The sequence below is a fragment of the Pteropus vampyrus genome, unplaced genomic scaffold (genome assembly GCF_000151845.1).
Source record: "Pteropus vampyrus isolate Shadow unplaced genomic scaffold, Pvam_2.0 Scaffold8, whole genome shotgun sequence".
Lineage (NCBI taxonomy): Eukaryota > Metazoa > Chordata > Mammalia > Chiroptera > Pteropodidae > Pteropus > Pteropus vampyrus.
Window position 1 is genome coordinate 5444120 of NW_011888789.1, and position 15376 is coordinate 5459495.

Below are 15376 nucleotides of genomic sequence, written 5' to 3' on the forward strand. Positions count from 1 at the left end.
GAGATGCAGGATGCCCTGGGTGTGGGCCTGACTCTGTTGCTTTCGTTATTGTCTTAAGCAAGTCAGTTGTTCTAGACCTTAATTTTACCATCCGTAAAGCTAGGAAAAAATAATGTAATTACTTTCTTTCAGGACAACAAAATGTCTAAATCACTTTTTCAAGGATCCAGCAGTGAACATATTTTCCAAATCGAATGTCAGAGTACGAGGTCAGAAAAGAGTTTTGAACTTGTAAAATTATTTAGGTAAAAATTCTCACCAAGAAGCAAACATTAAATTACATTTATTTATGTATATTCTAAATTTTTTATTGACAGCAACCCCATATTTAGACTATCAGAGAAAATCTGCGACGTTGGGGCATTATTTCTTCATTAGTGAAACAGTAAAAAAGAAAATTATAGAAGACCCCTGTGGTGCTGCTTGTTTGCTACTGCAACCCCACGTCATCATTATCCACTGATGTTTCCACGCGAATTGAACAGTGGGTCCTGCACACTGTTCCTCCTGCCCAACGTGTGTATGGAGAGCGTGTCCTGCCTTTCAGATGTTTTAGCTATTCTTTGCCTTCACATCTTGGCCTCATTGAGGTCTTTTTGTGTAATGGTTGGTTAATTCTTTATAACAGACAGGGAGGAAAAAAATCTGTCCTACCCTTTTAAGTTTGTATCTGCGGCCTGCAAATTAAACTGACAGAGTCAGGTTAACAGGAGAAAAAGCAACAATTTTAATTGATATTAATATGTGTGTGTGTGTGTGTGTGTGTGTGTGTGTGTGTGTGTGTGTGTGTTTCTCACGTTATATACATGGACTTCACAGAAAAGAAACAAAAACCCAAAGAAGTAGTAAGACTTGGTAGCTTATCCGCCATTTTTACAAAAGGCAATAAATTGTTGAGAAATGACTAGACAAAGGAAAGGAGCTTTGGGGTTCTAGAGCTGATATATCATGGGAAGGCAACTAGGATACAAATGAGGGAAACTAATGGTAGATAAGGGTTATTTAGGAGGGTTTATTTGTGCAGACTCTTCTTGGTGCCATCTCTGTCTCTGGTAATAAGGGTTGTTCTCTTCTAGTATGAGAGAAGGAGACACCTGCACTAGGGAAATTTATGCCCTGCTTTTAGGTAGATGGGAAGGGTGGCAGAGAGCTGTTCTTATTTCCCTCAATTGCCTTTAGTGCAAAATAATCCTTATGCCAAAGTGGCATATTTTAGAGTTGCATATCCTGTCTCCTTCATAACCATATGACAGCTTGACCAGATGATACGCAGTGCAAAAAGAGGTGTCAGTTTCGGCTTGAGCTTTGCTTGAATGAGGAGCAGGTCTCATTCAGCCAAACAAACCCTGCAATCCCTTAGAAACCCTAAAGTCCTTACTTCTGAGTTTTCAGGTGGATGGAAGGAAGGGACCAAGAACCAACAGTTCCTAAATGAAAAATGCCCATCTTGAACTATTTTAGCAAAAAGCAAAAGGCCTTTGACACCGCATGAAATTGATCAATTCACTTCAGTTAAAATAATGTTTTTTTGAAGTCAGGGTACGAACAGCCTCTCCCAACTAGATGGAATACTCAGATTCCCAGCCCTGCAAAGAACAAAAGGAGAAACAGAGGCAAGAAAGAGCAAGAGGACTCCACCTTCCACCTCAAGCTATTCCGTGGGCCGCCACTTTGAGATGACTTCTGCAGAATGACAGTCAGTCCACCTGCTCAGGCTCGCCCCGTCAGACATCAGCCTCCTCCATCATCCTGCACCATGAAGCTGCTCCTCTGATCGTGTAAATTGTCCTTCATATAATCTAATCCATGTGATTCAGTTTTTTTCTTTCGGTTTTTGTCTTTTAAAAACATTATCTGAAAGAACATACAAAAAGGATCCAGCTAAATTTGTTCTATTTTTTTCCAGATAAGAATTGTAGTCTCTCCCTACTTTTTCCGTTGGAATTAACATAACAATCCACAGGGGTTCACTCACTGAGGGAAATACTTAGGGTCCTCTTTAAGTAGTGTTTAATTACATCCTGCTATTTAGCCCATTTATTAAGGGTTAACTAATTAGCACCCAGCCAACTCCATTTTTAATCTAATATATTTCTCTTTTCCCCAGACCTCCAGCTTTCTGCATCCTTTATGTCACAATCTTGAACCTCCCCACTAAGCAAGAAAGTAACAAGGTCTGTCTTCTCTCCTGGGTGACCAAGGCCCCCTTTTCAGGGCCCCTCCAGATAGTGCCCTGAGTCTGAGCCGCATCCTCTCCAGACCTGGATTTTGTTTGGTGCAAAGAAGAAGGACACAGGCTTTGGACCCAGACAAATGTGGTTGTCAGTGCTAGCTCGGACATTTAGCAGCTGGGGACTATTTGGTATGTTCTGACCACCCTCCACGTCTTCTCAATGGGAATGTTACTAACACCTAGACTAATTATTGGAAATGATATTTAACAAATCTTATTCCCTTTCTCTTAGAGAATTTTTGAAGAAGCCAAGAGAGGTCTATAAGGCAGCATTTCTGATTTATACATTATTCTCTCCATGGAGGAGCAATTGGCAAAACTCCAGGCACATTGGAAAGCACAGGTAGGCTCTGGTGTCATCATCATCTGGCTGCTCAGCTGGCGCAGCTGTCAGCCCAGAAGTCTGCCCAGTTGTTTGCCTCAGTCAACATGACCTGAACCGTGCCTGGATTCTCTCTCAGCTTCCCACTCTCCTGGACTGCTCCCTGCCCACTCCTCCCAATCCCTTGATATATCTCCACACAACCCTCCACTTATCCAAGCATAAATCTCACTGTATCAGTAACACCTTCTGTGACCCCTTCAACAGGAAAGGCAGTCTTTCCCTTTTCTAGTTTTCTCCAACCCTTACTGCCTTTTACTCATTTATTTCTTACTGTTTTCTATACAGTACCTGTCTTTTTACCAGCATTATGTGAAAATTTTTCTTGATGCAATGGTAACCTCAAACTCTACTACTGGGCAAACTATGTTGTCTTAGTCCGTTCAGGCTGTTATAATAAAAATACCATAGGTTATAAGGCTTAAGCAACAGACATTTATTTCTTATAGTTCTGGAGGCTGGAAATTCTTTGTAAGATCAAGGTGCTGGCAGGTCTGGCATCTAGTGAAGGCTGGCTTCCTGGTTTGCAGATGGCTGTCTTTCATTACGTCATCACATGGTACAGAGAAGAGACAGAGAAAGCAAGTCTTCTCCTGTGTTTTTTTTATAGGAGCACTAATCCCATTCATAAGGGTTCCACCCTCATAGAAAGGCCCCACCTCCTAATACCATCACACTGAGGGTTAGAGTTCCAACATACATATTTCGAGGGGACACAAACATTCAGTCTATAGCAAGCTTCTTGCTTCTGTACTTAGTTTCCCTCATTTTCTATATTAAGTAATCTTAGAGACTGCAACAAATTTGCATTGTAACTCTTGTCTGTATTATCTGCCTAGCAGCCTGTAAGATCTGTTCTAGGATTTTGACAAAACTACAATCCTCAGGCCAGAGCCATGCATAGAACACTTGGAACAGAGATCTGTTAACTTATCAATTATTATGACTGTGCTCAGAAAAAAATGCCATGAGCTCTTCCACCTCCCGGCCCCACACCCCCAACGGCCTCTCTGATTTATTCGTACTCCTCACATTCTGACAAAAGCTCTGTAGAGTTTACCTGCTCCGCCACACCATCACTGTTGCTGGCTTCTCTGGCCATCATTTCCTGCTCCTTTTATGTGGTTTTGATGTTTGCAGCTCAGTCCTCTGGAGACATCCACCCAGGCCCTCATCCTCTGCCTAGTCCACCAGCTGCCCTTAGGCTCCCTCAGCCCCAAGACTGTCCAGGAGATCCAGGTACTTTCCAACCCTGCCCAGAACAGGCAAGTTTAATCCTCTCCTGTTCTTTGCAGGAACTTATGAACAAACTAACTGCTTCCGCTCAACTGAGGTGCACAAAGGCAGTCACACTGAAATGTGCTGATGTGTGTAGATGGCTGCTCAGAGCAGAACCCAAGCTAAAGGGTATACTTCCTGGCCTGAGGCATAAACACCACATATATATTTTTTTCCTTTCAGAAGGGATATTTTTCATGCTTGTAGTGAAGTGTGGTCAGAACGTATTCTCTTCTACAATATTAGGTCACGCAGAGGTTTTTCCTTCTCTTTTATACATGTGAATAAAAATAGAGAAAACAAAGCATGCTGTTAAATATTTTACACATATGTCGGTAGATGCAATTTTAGAGCAGACTTTCATCTAGGGTATTTGTTGTTGGTTTAAGGAGAAAGGCAGATTAGATTGTGTGCCTTTAGCCATATCTTCTTCACAGTCTTCAGGTTGGGAAAAATACAGAATTAGTTTCTAAAAATTATCAGGGTTTCCACTTGGAAGTTATCAAGTTTAAAGAATACCAAACTGCAAAATGCTAAAAATATAGATTTTGAGGGGATCTTACTTATGAAGGCTCTATTTTATGCTCTATCTCCAACTGACTGAAGAATCAAGAAAAATATTGGCGATGGGCTTAAACCTTCCCTGTAGGTTTGCAGCTCTGGCAAAGGCCCTTTCCCCGTAGGAAATTCCCCAAGGCCTTGCACTGCAGAGGTGAAGTGTGTGTGTGTCTCTGTGTGTACATATGCACACGTATACATATACACATATACATATGTGCATGTACACATATACATGCATGCATACATACACACGTACATGTGTGTATAAAATATATTTTTTCTTCTTAAAGCACCCATTTCCAATGTCCCCCTCTATACCTGGGGTCATTTTTGTAAACTCCCTTTGTTCTTCCCCCACCCCTTGTAATTCAAAGGGGCTTTTCTTCTCTGACCTCTTGGTGTGAATGAGTTCATGTTCACTCATGACAGGATATATTCCAGTGAAATGCTCGACAAATTGAGAGACTGATTTTCTTCCACCTCCAGTCTGAGTTTTCTCACCTGTCGATGCATCTTCACTTTGAAAGGTCTGCAGCAGTCACTGCATGATGATTGACAGGTAGGAACGGGAAGGACCAGAGAGCGACCAGGAATGAAGCATCTTACATTTCTCTGAGATCATTACAGAGGAGAAAAGCAGTTGCTCAGATTAGGCCATGGGAAGAAGTGCCTGGCATCCCACTCAATCAGTGCCTGAAAGTCAGCTGTGCCTACGGTCAGGGAGAGTTGATGTCTGTCCATCTGACTCCCTCCTGCACCCTTCAGTCTCCCTGCCATCCCCCTGGATAGGACTTCATTCTGAAGGTAACTCAGTATGAAACGCCCTGTACAAAACAATGAACACTCAACGAATGGGGCCTAGTCTGCTCGATCTGCTGCAGTGAAGGACCACAGACTGAGTGGCTTAAACAACAGAAATTTATTTTCTCACAGTTCTAGAGGCCAGGAGTCTGAGACCAAGGTGCTGGCAGTAGGTGGTTCCTTCTGAGGCCTCTCTGCTTGGTTCATAGATGGTTGCTTTTTCTCTTTGTTTTCATGTGGCTTGTCCTCAGTGTGTCTGTGTCCTAATTTTCTTCTCTTATAAGGGCACTAGTTATATCAGATTAGGGCTCCCCTCCCCAAGGACCTTATTTTAACTTAATGACCTCTTTAAAGACCCTCTCTCCTAAGACATTACATTCCGAGGTACTAGAAGTTAGGACTTTAACATACAGATTTGGGTGGCATGGCAGAACTGTTGTTAATTTTCCCGGAAAGAGGCCTGAATCCCTCAACGTTGTTCTTTCTGACAGCCTTTCCCCTAGGAGATCGTTCTGTGTAGTGGAGATAGTTTAAATTGTGGAATCAACCAAAGCTAGATTTAGACCCCAGCTTACCTTTTTCCACCGTGTGACCTTAGGTGAGTTACTTCATATCTCTGAGCTCCAGTTTCTTCTGTTGTGAAACAGGGACAAAATACACACACCTCAAGGGAAGTCCGAGGACTCAGTGTGATGAGCCTGGCATGGTACCTGGCTCAATATCCAGTTCCCCTATTTTGCCTCTTGACTCATTTGATTCTCCGAGGTCCCCAGGCATATGTCTATCCAGAGATCAGACAGATGCTTTTTTTTCTAATCAGATGAGCAATTGCTTGCTGGGTCAATCATTTATGCCCACCTCATGGCATCTCAGAATCTCTAGGGAAGGGTCTCAGTCTCCTGGGATCCTTGATGCTTCCTGGTTCCCACACGCACAGCTGAACCTACTTTGTGGTCCTGGACCCTCCCTGCTGGGCTGTGGGTAGGGAAGGGCTAGGGAGCCTCACTCCAAGAGCATTTGCCCCAAGACGAGCAGGAGGAGGGGCAGAGGTCCCTGGTAGAGATGCCAAGTGGCCTCAGACTGAAATCTGAATGCTCAGGTCTTGGGTTGGAGCCAAGGCAAAAGCCACTTGCACTAGTTGTCACCTTCCAGTGATTAGCAGTTTCCCAGACTGGGGAAGGTGACCTATACCTTCTCAGTAGAGTCAGGAGCAATTGCTAAGAGCAGTTGCAGAAAGCAAAGGAGGCAAAAGGAACGGGGAGGGTGTCTGATTCGTTGGGAGAGCTTGGCTCTCCTTGCTCTAGATGGCAGTGTGCGGAGGACGTCCCTGAAGACAGGGAAGGAGTTTCCCAATCAGAGGAGTGTTGCAGGAATCAGCGCCTTCCAAGGGCCACCCTCACATCTCTCCCACGCCCGCCATCCACTGACGTCGGGGCTCTGGTGGGCAGTACCCTCTGGCAGAGGAACGAACAGAGACGAGGTCAGCCATGTGAAGGGCTTTGCATGGGGGCAAATTTGTCTTCTGATGGCCGTGTTCTCTTCTATCTCCCCGTTGCCTTCTCCTGCCCTTTTATTGCTAGTTCCCCTCTTCTCCAGAAGGTGAAAAAAGGGCAAGAGGTGACCGAGAACAAGTCTGTTGTGCTTGGCAGGGGCAGCTGTGTTAGTTATCTGCGTATTGTGTCCTCAAAGCACTCCTTTCTTTCCAATGCAACAGAAAACGACAAAGGTTAAATAAGCACTGGCCATTCCACAGCAGAGTGTTTTCTTCCTGAAGCTTTGCTGAGGAGTGAGGAAGGAAAGGTAGAGAAGGAAGGGGGCTTCCCAGCCTCCTCCAGTGTATCCGTTAAGACACTGATGTCTCTCAGCCCACCATGTCTCAGCCAAGACTGCCTGTGTGTTCAAAGCCCTTTTCCCACCAGCTGACAGTTACTGTGGTTCGTTTGACAGCCTCACCCGGTTCTGCCCAGGGCCCAGGCCTGGCCTTTCACCATGATTTCCTGATTTCTGCTCTGAATCTCTCCTGGGCCTGGGCTCTTGCTGTCTGAGTCTTATTTCCCTTGGCTACGTCTGGTGGAGGTAGGGCTAGATGCTGTTCATTGAACCCCAACTCCTAGGTGGGCTGCTCCACTAGGTTGGACCAAAAGGCCCTGCACTCCCAGAGTGACCCCCTGTGCATGTCAGTGCCAGTTGGGAGTATGTTGGAACAGTCACACTGTCCACTGACCCCTGAAATTTGTACTTCTTGCCCTTCCTTCCACCACCACTCAGTGGCCAGCTAAACCACCCGGGTTAATCCCTCTAGGCTGCCAGCTTGCCACTGTGAAGTCAAGCATCCCTCCTGGCCGAGTCCCCAAACCTTAGGATCTGGGAGAGTGTCAACATGGAAGGCGTACATAGGAGTGGGCTTTAGACCAACTGTGCTCTCTCTCAGAGCCGTCCGTGACTTCTCCCATCCATTCCTTTGACCACCCCCCGGCAGCCTGCTTGCCTGTTTCACTGTCTCAGTCTTCCGGCTTTTACTCCCTCTCACCTGGGCTAATGCACCAGTCTTCTTCCTGCTGCAGTGAATCCTACACACTGCTGCTGGACCGACCTTCTGCAACACATCTCTGAGCCTATTTCTTGATGACAAATGTTTTCTGATGGTCTATCGCCGGCCATGTTCAAGGAGTCTACAGTGGAACCTTTACTTCTTCTCCCGACATCTCCAGCCCTTCATCTGCAATCACCCTTTGTCCTGTGTCTTCGCTGGACGTGCTCTGTGTTTTCTTTCCTGAGTGTTTTGGCTCACACTGTTCTCTCTGCCCCAAATGCCTTTTTCCTGGATCTCTTGAGACAGTCTAAGAAAGATCTTGCCAAGCATCGAGCATGCACATGCGAACGTGTCCTCTGTGTGATCCCCAGTCCACCCCCACCAGGGCCTTATGCAACCCATCCTGGATCTGCTTGAGACTTGCCCCACGCCCAAGTGATGCAAAACCAGAACAATAACCCATCTCAAGGAAGACTTCAAACTTCACTTTTGAATCAGCTGGAAATTTAGACGAAATTTCTTTTCCACATTATCTCTCTGTCCCTTTCACTTTCGGTTCACGGAGACTCACTGACCTTTCTTAAAGGACATGACTCTCCTTGCATGGCAAGCAGTAAATTCACATCTATGCATTTAGACTATACTGGTTGTCTTTGTTCCATGGCATGACCAAATTCTATGTTTTCTTGATTTTCCATCCAAAAGTAATCCTTTTTTTTTCCTGAACTCCTTTAGCATTTTGCCCGTTCTCTTAAAGCACTCCTTTATCTTCTTATATTCATTCATTTCACAAATATTCAGGTATTGTTATTATACCAGACACTGTTATTTACACCGGGTTATGGTCATGAACAAAAAAGGCAAGTAAAGATAAAAATCCCTGATCTCATGGAGCTTATATCCTCTCCGGGTAGAGTCAAACAATAAACACAAAAGAGTAACATATGTAGTATGTTAGATGTCGGTAGATCATGGAGAAAAATAACACACGGAACAAGATATGGAGTGTGGGAGGGTGGTAAAAATTTCAAGTAAGAAAGTCTTGAAAACTTGACCTATGTCTGGTTGGATATGCTTGATTTTTAGGTTCTTTTGGTTAAATAACGGAAGCCACTAAGTTTGAGGTAGATGAGGGTTAGCCACTCCCTCCTAATGTCACTATCAGGGAATAATCACATCTCAATCCAAACTCTGCTTATGATGTTTATCAACCTAATAATTGTTAGCAAAGTAGGTCCCACATTGTTCAACCTGTTCTGAATTCCCATGGGCCTGTCCACATTTCTAAGGATCTGCACCTCCTAGTTAGGATCATGCACCACAAATTCTTCAAATCGACATCTGGATATGGAAAAGAGTCGGTAACAAGTCCCTCCTCATGAGCACAGGTTACAAGCCTTCCGTACAAAACTTCTTTTCCACATTCTATCTGTCCCTTTCACTTTCGGTGATTCTTACACCCTGTTTACATAAGAGTAGGGACTGTCCTTAAGTCCCTAAATTATTGCAGCCAACTATTGGAGCCAATCCACAAAACTCATTTTAATTTTACCTAAGAAAGCCATTGTGCTACTTAACATGTTTCTGGTTTCATCAATAAAGATCTATTTTTAAATGTATTGTGCAAAGTGCTGCTTGTTGCTTACCATGTGGATAACAGAGACTCTTGGAGCAGCAGTCTCAGAGTGTGGCCTTTCCTGGTAGAATGCCAGCAAAGCAGGCTTGAACTGTGCATTCTTGATTGCATGCCAACTGACTATTTCTGGGATTAAAACTTAAATGAGTTGCCACGTACTGACTATATTGAAGTATTTTAAAATAAATTACAAATATTATAGCAGATGTTGAGGAAAGACCTCATTGGGAAAGTGACCCATCAAAAGACTTGAAGGTAGTGGAGGAGTGAGCCATGCATCCAACGGGAAGCATTCTAGTCTGAAGGAATAGTAAATGTAGTAACTCTGAGGCAGGAGCGTGTCTGGCCTATTTGAGGAACAGCAAGGATGCCAGTGTGGCTGCAGCCGAGTCAAGGAGGGAGGAAGAGAGCAGTAGAAGATGGTGCCAGGAAGGTAATCGGGCAAGAACACATGGAGCGTGCAGGTCATTGGAAACAAGATCGGAGCCATTGGAGAGTTTTGTACAGAGGAGCGACAGAATCTGTCTTAGGTTTTCATGGGATCAATCAAGTTACCGTGTTGAGAATAGACTGACAGGGACAGAGGCCGAAGTGAGGAGACTGGTTAAGAACCCATTGAAATAGTCCAGGTGAGACAGGCCAGGGTGGTGAGAAGTGGTTGGATTCTGCATATACATCGAAAGTAGAGCAGCAGAATTTAGTGATGGGCTGGAGGTGGGATATGCAAGAAAGAAAGAGCTCAAAGTTGACTCAAGATGTTTAGGCTGAGCTGTCAGGAGGCTGGAGTTGCAATTCACCAAGATGGGGAAGACCACAGGAGAAGACAGTGTTGGGCAGGGGGTATGTTGGGATTTCAGTTTAACAACTTTCTGTTTGACAGATAGAATATACAATCAGATATACAGCCTTACATTCAAGAGAGAAGGATAGGCAGGAGTATTACATTGGGGAGAAATCAACATAGAGATGGTATTTAAAGCCATGACTCTGGATGAGGTAACCCAGAAAGTGAGATAGAAAGTAGACAGAAAAGAGAAGAGGTCCTAGGATCAAGCTATAAGAATTTCAGCATTAAGAGACCAGGGAGACGAGGAAGAACTAGCAAAGAAGTCTGAGAAGGAGCCACCAATGAGAAGGGAGGAACACCAGGAGACTGTGTGTCCTGGAAACCAGGAGAAGAAACGATCCAAGAAGACGAGCAGTCAGCTGTGAAGAGGACAACAGAGATCTGACCACTGGGTTTAACAACATGGAGATCATTGGTGCCTGTGATGAGAAGCAGTGCAGGCAAGAGGTTGGTTGGGGTGGATTCAAGAGAGAATGGGGTGAGCAGAATCAGAGGCAGTGAGTATAAACCACTCTTCCAATCAGCAATGGTGAAAAGGACAAGAGAAAAATAGGAGGCAAGTCTCTTTGGAGTGCTATTTGCATTAGGTCAGCCCTATATTTCTTCATCATTTAATACATGCTAGGGATGGAAGCCAAATGACCAATCCTGGAGCCACGCCTCCCCTTGGGAGGAGCCATCCAGCAGAAGCAATTCGCCTACAAACAGTGACAGGTATTCTAATAACGGATTGCAAAAAGTCCTATGGGAGCAGAAAGAGGCAGAGACAAACTTTAGGGACGTTCAGAGCAGTGGCATCTGATCTGGTCTTGAAGGAGGGGTGGTGGTTGTCAAGCAGAGCGGGGAAGAAGGTGGTTCTCGGCAGAAGGAAGAGTGTCGTCAGAGTTCGAGCATGAGATGCCTGGAAGGCGTGCAGCGAGGACGGTGGAAGCGGAGTTCCTTAAGGTTGTAGACCACACAGATCATGGCCTTATGTGGAATTTGAACTTTAATTCCATAGACAATAGGAAACACTGGCAGTTTTTTAACTCTTGGAGTGACAGGATCTGGTTCGTATTTTTGTAGCCGATTTCTGGGGCTTATAGGAGTAAGACTGGAACAGCGAGACCTGCCAGCAGTTTCTGCAGCACCTCAGCAAGAAACCGAGGGGCCCAGGTTAGGGCAATGCCGTGAGGAAGTCGGGAGAGGAAGGATGCGGTAAAAGCCACAGGACTGAGTGAGACTTGAGGTGGGGACTCTGGGGAGAGGCAGGAATGAATGACTCAAAGGTTTCTGCCTCAGACTGAGCAGATGGGTTGATTAATCTTTTTGTCTCCATGGTATTTAATACATAATAGACTCATGAAAATATTCCTTGTTTGTTTGAACTTAAATATGAAAAACCTAAGAGTTTTGTAATCAGTTTGTAAGAAATCAGTGACCCCACACACAATGTCCTGGTTCTCGTAGACAGTCGGCTGATGTTCAGTGAAGCTGGAGACCACGAGAGAGGCCATACACTGAGCTGGGCACTCACGGGCTCCCTGAGAGGCAAAGATGACCAAGCGGAGTAACCAGAGCAATATTGAGTCATAAAAGCTATCGAAAATGTGTGATATAAAGTATTATCATGTGTGCTTCAGATGAGACGCACTTCGGGAGTTTGGAGAAGAGAAAGATCCTGATGAGACTTCCAGTGAGACCCGAAGAGTAGGCATGATTAAGACAGGTGTGGTAATAGTTAAAAATATTTATCGAGCATTTGCTACGTGCCAGGAGCTGTTTTTGGTGCTACGTTAACCAATTAATACTCACAACAGGCCTATGAGGTGGGTCCTGCTATTATACCCAATTTACAGAGAAGGACAGTGAGGGATGCAGAGCTAAGGGAACTTCTCAAGGCTCCCTGGCAGGAACTTGCAAGAGGCAGAGCCAGGACTGTGACTCAGGCATCTGACTCCAGAGTCCTAATCCTGACCCTCCTCGTTACTGCTTCTGGTATGTACAGGTGGAGGGAGATGGAGATAGCACATAAGGGGGCTCAGACACAATTTTGGGTGCAGCAAGCCTCCTCAACTGGCCTTAAGGAGCTATGCTGGGCAAAGCAGGAAGTGAGCTTTGATAGGTTATTGGGGAACAGCTCTGACAGGCAGCTCTCAGCAGCCCTGGACTGTTGATTGTCAAGGCGAGGTCCTTCTTGACCACGAAAACCATGGGGAGAAGCAGAAGCAGAACCCAGAGGGGCTGCAGCTTGGGACCACAATCACCAGACCCAAACACCAGGTGGGGAGTGAGAAAAGAAGTGATAACCAACCATGGGCTCAGCAAACAGGGCAGCTTCTGGAGGCTGGGATGAAAGCCACTCCTGCAGAGGAGAACGAGCTGCTCAGGGGCCATCAGCCCGGCAGTGAGGAGTGGGGCTTCCTCTCAGCTCCTAAGGAGCTTAAGCCAAGATGAGAGTTTGCCTCCCAAGCTCAGTGAAGGATGCTTCTTTCAGTGGCAGGCTTATTTCTCTCCTTTTCATCACATCCTCCAGAGTTGAAGGAAGAAAAGAAGCCCAAGAATAGTGCAGTGTGGGGGAGCACACTGTGCACAGGCCTTTGATTCCCCTTCTTCTGTCTCTTACATAACCAGCCCGCTCGTCTTCTGGCCCTCTAGCTCAGGGCTCTGTGTGTCTGTGTTTCTGCTGCAAGCAACTGCCCAGAGGGGCCACCAGGCCTGCGTCATGGCCTCTTCAGCTCATCACTGAAGGCGGAGCTCCTGGCTCACCCCAGCCCTGAGCTCTGCAGAGCAGCTGGCTGGCTGCCTGACCCGGCCACTCGGCTGCCTCCAACAGCCAGGACTGAATGGCAGGAGTACCTATCTAGCCCCTCTCCACAGGCAGGCCCAGCTGCTGGGAAAGATGATCCCAACCTAGTTTTGAAAAAAAGGCAAAGCAATGTTACCCATTCTTGTTACAAATACTTTGAGACTCATAAATGGGTCAGGCGCTGCTCTAGGTGGTGGAGGCATAACCGTAAACAAAAGCTAACCAGCACCCCTGCTCCCCAGGAGGTCACACTCTACCGGAGGAATGAGTGAAGTTAATCAGATTCTTAAGAATTCCAGCCTTACGCTGGTGCTGCCCCACTGGGCATTCCATCATCCTGTGTCTTGTGGTCCCCACCCCTTTCTCCTCCCCCAACTTGTCCTGCCTCCTGGTCCTGGTCACCTTGGGAGTCAGCACAGATTACAGGACAAGGCTAAGATTAGATTCAGGTCTGTGGGCCTCTTTTACTGCCTAAGCTCCCTTCGCGGCCTCCAGCAGGCACAGAAGACGTTACTAGAGCCCAGTTTGGAGCAGGGCTTGCAAGGGAAGACTTGAGACCTACTTGGCCAGACGAGGACAGAGGTGACTCAGAAAGATCAGTTAGTGATTGCTCAGGGAAAACTCCTACTTGATTTGAGTTTAGGTTAGTTCAGACTGCGGGTCCCGGGAAACTCACATCTGTGAGCATAATTTGGCTGGTAGATTTGGAGAAAAGTACATTCTGGAATCTACATTATCTACTTCCTCTGCTTACTGTTTGAGGTCCAAGCTGGCAGACTACAGGGGGAAGGACTTGAAGGTAGCTGCGGGATAGTTGGTGCATTCAGGCACAGCATGCCCTATTGCTCCATGATGTCACGTTACCTGGAAAATGCCTGATGGCAGACGAGGACCCAAACCAAGCACTGAGGGCAGTGGGACTATGCCAGGCCTTTCATTTGCCCAGTGTTCCTTCTTTTGGCCACAGCACCATGATTTTCCTTCGGGAAAATACACTTTCCCTCAGTCTTGGTGGGATTGTCAATCAAGCTGCTTGCCTGCAATAGACACAACCACCAGGCTGGCCTGTCAGACCCTCTTGAGCAGACATGAGGCTGGCTGGCACGGATTTGTCCCAATGTGCCTGTCAATGTGATTCTGCCACTCAGGTCCCAGATAGCCCTGGTTCTTAGACTTTTCAAGTTTGATTATTCAATTCTCTCTCATTCTGGGAACTACCCATATCTATCTAATATGTTCATTTTCTTGCCTATATTATCCAGAGTTCTTTTCTGTTGCTGTTAACCTCAGACCCCTAGTGATAGAAAAGCTAATCTATGGCTAGTCCCTAGACCTGATCCTGCACAGGGACAGGTTGCATAGAACCAGTCAGGCTCACAGGGTCGTCAGAACCCTGCTTTTCCTGGCGATGGTGAAGCCCCAGAGAGAGGAGAGTTCTGTTGGCAGACCCGCTCGGCCTCACTGTAAAGTCTCAGAAAAGGGGCCCTTACCCCTGCCCCTACCCCTCCGCTGGCTGGTCAATATTGTCATGAAAAAAATTCCTTCATATTTTGAACCACAGTTTCCAGAACATTCTCTTTACCTTGCTTGAGTCCTGCATGGAGAGGATAAATGTCCGCCCAGCATTTGCCCAACATCCAGCCTGGCCCCCAGCTCTGACTCCTTACTAAGCCAGGCTGCAGGTTGGCTGTCTCCCTCCTTGCTCTCCCAGAGGAGCTCATTCAAGAGCTCTGGAGCTAGCCGGGTCAGTGCTCAGAGACAAGGAGAGTGTAAAGCAGAGAGGAAAGAACCAGAGCTTGTGGTCTGACACATCTGTTGGCTGCAGCTCTGCCCCTGGCAGAGCCATGGTTAGCCTTTGCTCACGGTTGCATCTCCTGTGGTGCCTCCTAGTCCATGTTCCATGAATGGTCATTCTCAAATGAGCCTGCTCTAAGGAGCGGGGGGCTATCTAGGGGTCCTCTTTTTCCCTCCAAACTTCCATGGTACCTGCCTGGCTACTGCCCTCATCTCTCATTATTTTAGTTTTGGAATATGCTGCCCCAGGATGTAGTAAGCACTCTCCTTCAATGTGTTCAAATCACATTTGGAAGACCATCCAACAGGAATGCTTTAAGGGGATCCAAATTCAAGATGGGAAGTTAGATTAAATGAAATCTCAGATCCCTTCTAACCTGTGGTTTTATTATTCTATATCTATGTCTCGCTTTTTAACTTTTGAAATATTTTTATTGCCAAGTTTTTAAGCGTGCAGAAATATAGACAAATAATACAATAAATAACAAACAGATGTAACTATTACTTAACCGTTAAATTTTAA